This window comes from Melanaphis sacchari, unplaced genomic scaffold (assembly GCF_002803265.2).
Source record: "Melanaphis sacchari strain LSU unplaced genomic scaffold, SCAv2.0 Contig29_pilon_pilon, whole genome shotgun sequence".
Lineage (NCBI taxonomy): Eukaryota > Metazoa > Arthropoda > Insecta > Hemiptera > Aphididae > Melanaphis > Melanaphis sacchari.
The window spans coordinates 194,362-200,856 of NW_020271172.1; the positions used below are offsets into that span (position 1 = coordinate 194,362).

At 28.6% G+C, this 6,495-nt stretch overlaps 1 pseudogene; it reads right to left on the minus strand.

Annotated features, from left to right (window-relative positions):
* Nucleotides 1–496: 496 nt before the first annotated feature.
* Nucleotides 497–5,409, minus strand: LOC112595734 (annotated as a pseudogene).
* Nucleotides 5,410–6,495: the final 1,086 nt, after the last annotated feature.

The window sequence follows — 6,495 nt, forward strand, 5'->3', positions numbered from 1 at the left end:
TTATTAATTTTCTTAAATTAATTTGGACGTAATTTTAAAATATTATACTTTATATCATAACAATATACACTTTTTTTTTTAAAAAAATAGAAGAATTAAATTATCTATTTTTAATTAAAAAAAAATACCAAAACTGGAAAAAAATGAAAACTACTGAGTATAAAAATTCAGAAGAATGGTGTTAGATGTCATGTATCAACATCAAATTTTCTTTTTCAAATTTACAATATATTTAAAACTTACAATTTTCTGTAATCAATATTTCAAATATAAAATAACGACAAAGTTTTAAGGTCACGTTAATAAAACGACAATAATTTTAGTTCATTGTTAACAAGTAACTATTAAATAAAAAATTATCTTGCAAATACTGATATCATAACACGGTAGCTAAACTTTAGCTCTATCAATTCGTTAATTCACAATTCTTATATCTGAGACTTTGTTATTGTGCGTACGCCATGTGTTTCGTCATATAGCTATTTTTAACGAATGACTAATCACGAACATCTCGTGAAAACGATTTCTCGTCTGTATGCGTCAGTTGATATGCTGTCAGATGGCCTCTCTGAGTGAACTTCTTGACACACATGTCACACCGGTACAGTTTCTCACTCGAATGTATCAATTAATATACTTTAAGAGTATCTTTCCGATAGAATGAATTTTCTCATATATAGCGCAAATATGGTTTCTCACCCGTATGCGCCCGCTTGAGTCTCATAATACTACATTTTTAGATAAACGACTTATCACATACATCGCATGAATACAGTTTCTCACCTGTTTGTATGTTCTGTCAGAAGGCCTCTCTGAGTGAACTTCTTGTAACACACACCATACTGGTGCGGTTTCTCGCTCGAATGTATTAACTGGTGTACTTTAAAATTATATTTCCGAGAGAAAAACTTATTACATATTAAGCACACATATGGTTTCTCACCTGTATACATCCGTTGATGTTCTTTCAGTTTGCCTTTCCGATTGAACCTCTTGCCACATACGTCACACTGGTATGGTTTCTCGCCTGAATGCGTAAACTGATACACATTAAGATTATATCTCCGAGAGAACAACTCATCACATATATCGCACGAGTATGGTTTCTTGCATTTATGCGTCCTCCGGTGTATCATTAGATGTTTAGTATTAGAGAACGATTCAATACAGTCGTTAGGCGTATTTTCCATACTCCTGTTTAATAACAGATAAATGGAATAAAAATTTATTAATTCTGACGTATTATTTTATTTATTTAACCAAGGTGTATTTATTTTTCATATTATTACTTCTGGTTACTAAACTACTTTGTTTAAGTTTATAAAAAATACACAATGTCAATATGAAGATTTCAAGCCAGTAAATCAAAATCGAATAAGGTGTCAGAAGAATTAATAAGATATTATTCTTCCCACAAGTCTATGGCTTAGACATCTAAGTCAGTCACTAATAAATAATACATGTATATTCAATGATAAATTAATAAAATTAAACATTCACTTTGAGGAAGAGGGAGTTAACGCACACCTTTGACTTAGTCCTATTAATTTCCGACGAATCCCAAAATTTACTAATTAATTTCAACCAGTGTGCGGTGTTACGTACTCAATGAATCATATATTCATACACATATAATTGAATATTATAACACATACTTCATACAGTTAATTTCACAAACATGCTGAGATCAGAGCAAAAAGTGTAGTAAAAATTATACTTTTTTAAACTAAACCATTTAAGTATTGTCACACGTCTCTTTTTGGAAAATTCAAAACTCGATGTCCACGCATAAGGATATAAATTGACCTAAATACTAAATTGCGAAATCCACCTGTAAAATATACGCCTATATTATACTACTCTCTTCATCAAATTATCAGACGTCTATTCGTATTCGTACGCACCGTATTATTCGTTGCTTAGGAGAGCAGTAACAAGCTTAGTAAGTCACCCGCCACCCACCACCCAAAACAACCTATACGTTATTTGATAGCCTCGGGTTATTGCTTGGTAACGCATACAGAAATAATAGTAGAGTGCTTTGCCCGGGTCGCGTGCGTCATCGCTAACCACCCGCGTCACCTCTGATTAAAGGTAGGAGGGTTGTTTGCGAAAATTCCGCGCGTAGACGTCAGGAGCAGCGAGAATGAGTATTATTTTTGGCCGGGCTGCAGAAAACCAACCCACGGCTATCGCCCGGGACGTTTTTGTTTAGCCACACCTAGTTTATTGAATAGATTTTCGTTGTGCATAGCCGAGCGGACTAAGGCATCGATTGTGACGCACACCGTCGCCGGTTCAAATCCCGGCTACGGACGGTATCGCTCTCTGGGCAGACAACTGTCCAGATGACGAAGCCACCATTCCCCGACCGAGCGCGACAGAAACCTACGGGTGCCCAACTAAAATTTCTGCCAAATAGGCGTCTGAACTAGGCCTTCGGGCCTATCCCGAACATAAAAGCCATACGAAAAAAAATTTAATCAGGAACGTAACTTAACGATTTTAATAACTACCTACCTTATATTCTATTAAAATTAACATTACTAGCCCATTTGTCAAAAACAAAAGCGGACAACAAAAACTTATTTAATCGATGGGTTTGACAAAATCGTACGAAAATATGATGGGGTAGAGATGATTACCTTGATTCGTTATGTTACAGTTAACCTAACTAATTTCAGTAAAATAGAATGTTAATCAAAAATAGATTTCATGCTTTAAGTGGTTGTAATATTATTTTAAGTTACAAGTCCTAATTATGGTTATCTACACAACTCAACTATTATTGAAAAATTTTCACAATTCGTTTAAAAATAAATAATAATAACAGGTTTATTTATTAATTAAATATGCCTGCAGGAATATACAGTAAATTACAATAGATATTTAAATTTATCATCTAATTTTTATTTACATAAATCTCAATAGTCCACGATGAAAATCATTTAGTAAAATAATACTATAATATTATGTTATGACGATTTTTTTTTAAACTACTACTAATAAAAACAATGAAATAAAATTGAGATTTTTTAAAGACTAAAAAATGTATACTACTAGTGTACTATTTATCTACTATATAGGTTTTAAGTTTTTAATTGAGTTGGTATTATAAGAATATAAAAAAAAATTTTCATTTTCAAAATTTTCAGAATATTCTGGTTACAATATCAGTATCTCTAATATAAATCAAAGTTCTGTAGTATAAACTAATCTATATTATATCACCAGGGTTGGGAAATATCTAGATAAATTATCTAAATAGAATTGATTTATCTTTTATCTTATCTAGATAATTCTCAACTAATTTATATTAATCTTCATCTAGATACAATTATAATTATCTATGAGTACCTATCTAGATAATTTATTTTTATGGACTAAAAAAACAATTAAAATTAAAAATATTTTTTTTTTTTTTTTTGATAACTCAGAAATTGACTTGTTAACTTCTAATGAAGTTTATTCAAGAATTAACTTTTTTTTTATTTTTCAAATTTAAGATTTTTTATATTGTTAAATCAGAGAATAACTTTTCATATTATGTTCTAATGAACAAACTATTTTATTTTATATTACTTTTTTAAATTATTTAAATGATATATTTTTTTACCTAATACCTGTATCTATATCACAGAATATTTGCAAAATTAAAGAAATTATTTGATATTTATCTAGATAGAAATGTATTAATTTTTATCTTTATCTAGATAAATTATTGATTATTTATTTTTAACACTGCATATTACTATATAAATAATGGCCTTTACTATATTATCTCAACTTAATAGATGAACAGTAAATTAAATTATTCGTCATGATTTATGAAATTTTAGTCATTATGCACATTGACGATCGACATCTGCCATAACAAACCATAAACCAAGAAAAAAAATATTATTAATTTTAAATATTATCATAATTTGTTCAATAAAATATAAAATTTATTACCAATTTATAACTGATAAATAACTAAAAAGTAAAATGCTAAAAATAAAATACTATTAACTTTCTCTAACGCACCCTCGTAGTTTATAGTTCTAACTACGCACAACGAAAATCTACTCAACAAACAAGGTGAGGCTATATTAAAAATCCCGGGCGAGGGCTGAGGGTTGATTTTCTGCAGCCCGGCCAAATAATTCTCTTTTTCATAGCTTCTGACGTCTACGTGTGGGATTTTCGCAAACAACCCTCCTACTTTCAATCAGGGGTGACATGGGTTGTTAACAGTGACGCACGCGGCCCGGGCAAAGCACTCTGCTATTATCTTTGTATGCGTGACCAAGCAATAACCCGGCGCTGTCCAATAACGTATGGGGTTGTTTTGGAAGGCGGGTGGCGGGTGGCTTACTAAGCTCGTCACTGCTCGCCTAAGCAACAAATAATACGGCGCGTACGAATACGTCTGACAATTTGATAAAGAGAGTAGTGTATATAGATACCTACTACGTTTCGACGTTTAAAACAAGTACACAGCATTTGAATATGATTTTTGAGATTTATAGTATGTGGGCTGCTATAAATAGCGGAGGTTAGACAAGAGACTTCTGTTAATTTGTATTTTTACACATCATCATATACGAAGATTTTTCAAATATCACGTAGAAAATAATTTACATTTTTTTTTTCAAAAGTTTATATACTGAAAAAAATATGCATAACCACACTACCTTTCTATTTCTGTTTTAAATTTTCTTGCACTCTTTATCTATAATTAATAATTTATAAACGACTGTGCAATAAATAATAATAAAATATGGTGAAAAAGCAGTACGTTATGAGTGAAAAAAAAAAAAGATTATAAAATAAAATGTTGATGAATGATTTAAATGTAATTTTTTGAAGTTTAAATTCTCTTTTAATGAGCTAGATACAGGTGATTTTATTATATTAAAATATTTCAGATTATTTGTTGTTAATGTATACTGTACAATGTACATATTATTAATTCTAAATCACTTCTTTTTTTTTTGCTTTCTTATTTATAAATGGAATAAAAAAAAATTAATAATCAAGCATAAATAAATAATACATAATCTTGTATTAAATTTTCAAGATTTCTTACTAAGTGAATAAGTTTTCATCGACAATAATAATTATTTAAAAAACTGTATAGGTGATAAAGTTTGATATTAATGTTATATCTGTGGAATAGGTACCTATCTAGTATAAAAATAGAATTTGGACAATGTAGTTTTGTATTTTACATAGCTATAGGTACAATTTTTAATGTTCTAATTACAAGTACCTACCTATTCTATATTATTATTTTATATCATATTATTCATGTTGCATGATTAATAAAGTTTTAACTTACCATTTTTTTTTTTATTCGAGATCATCAACAATTTTGTCCCATAAATAATTTTTTAACTTTGATTTCATGTAATCAGCATAGCTAATGTCGTATAATATTTTGTATAGACGAACGGCTTCAATTAATTTTTCTTCCATTGTAAATAATATTGAAATTAAATTATATAAAAATGATTTTAAATCTATAATTTTTTGTGAGATGTACTATCCTAAAAAAAAAAAAATAATTGACTAAAAATAGACTAAAATAGAATACATTTTATAAATAATAATAATAATAAATCATTTCTGCAATATTAAATGCTTTAAAACGTACGTCAAGTATAGTGATAAATAATAAATATCTAAATAGAAAGGAATTTTTTATGATCTTTCAAATAATTCTACTAAAATAAACAGTTACAAACAAAATTTGAAAAAAACATCAATCCTTGTTAGACGACATTATATTTCTCACTCCACCTAAGAAATCTCTCTCGTTTTCGCTATTGATTTCTTTTTGTACGGATATTGCTTCGCAACCATTTTTAGTTTGTAGATTCTACATAAACTAAACTACCTATCCTTGCGGTTTTTTGGTATTAATAGTATAGGACAGACTACCATGACAAACCATAATGGTTTACAAAAAGAAGTTTACTAGTTGTTGGCTGTGTAATTCATTATTACCGCAGTGCGTTTAATCGCTCACGTGTACTACCTCTGTAATATAATATTATACATCATAAATGAAAATTGATTCATAGAAGCATACATTAAAGGGTGTGCGAAATTTATTGATCTGAGTTTTGGGGTGGATAGATATAATATATTTATTTTTTTTTTTTTTTTATGGTTTATGTGATATTACCTTTAGTCCGCGTTGTTACGGGCAACGAATAATAATGAGATTACATATACGTAGTTAGATTATGTTACATGATGGGAGATGATCATTTAGATAAATTCAGTATAAAGATCAAGTTGAAAATCTCAATAAACGAGATAAAAAATTTAAGTTATATTAATTTTAACTTTTTGCATTTAACTATTTATAAATTAATAAATAAGAATTATTTTCGAATTAATTCAAGTTAAATGAACTAGCAAGTAAAAAAAAATGATTTTATATTTTATTTCACACTGCTATTAGCTTTGTTAAAATTATTCAATAAACATAAATTTATATATTAT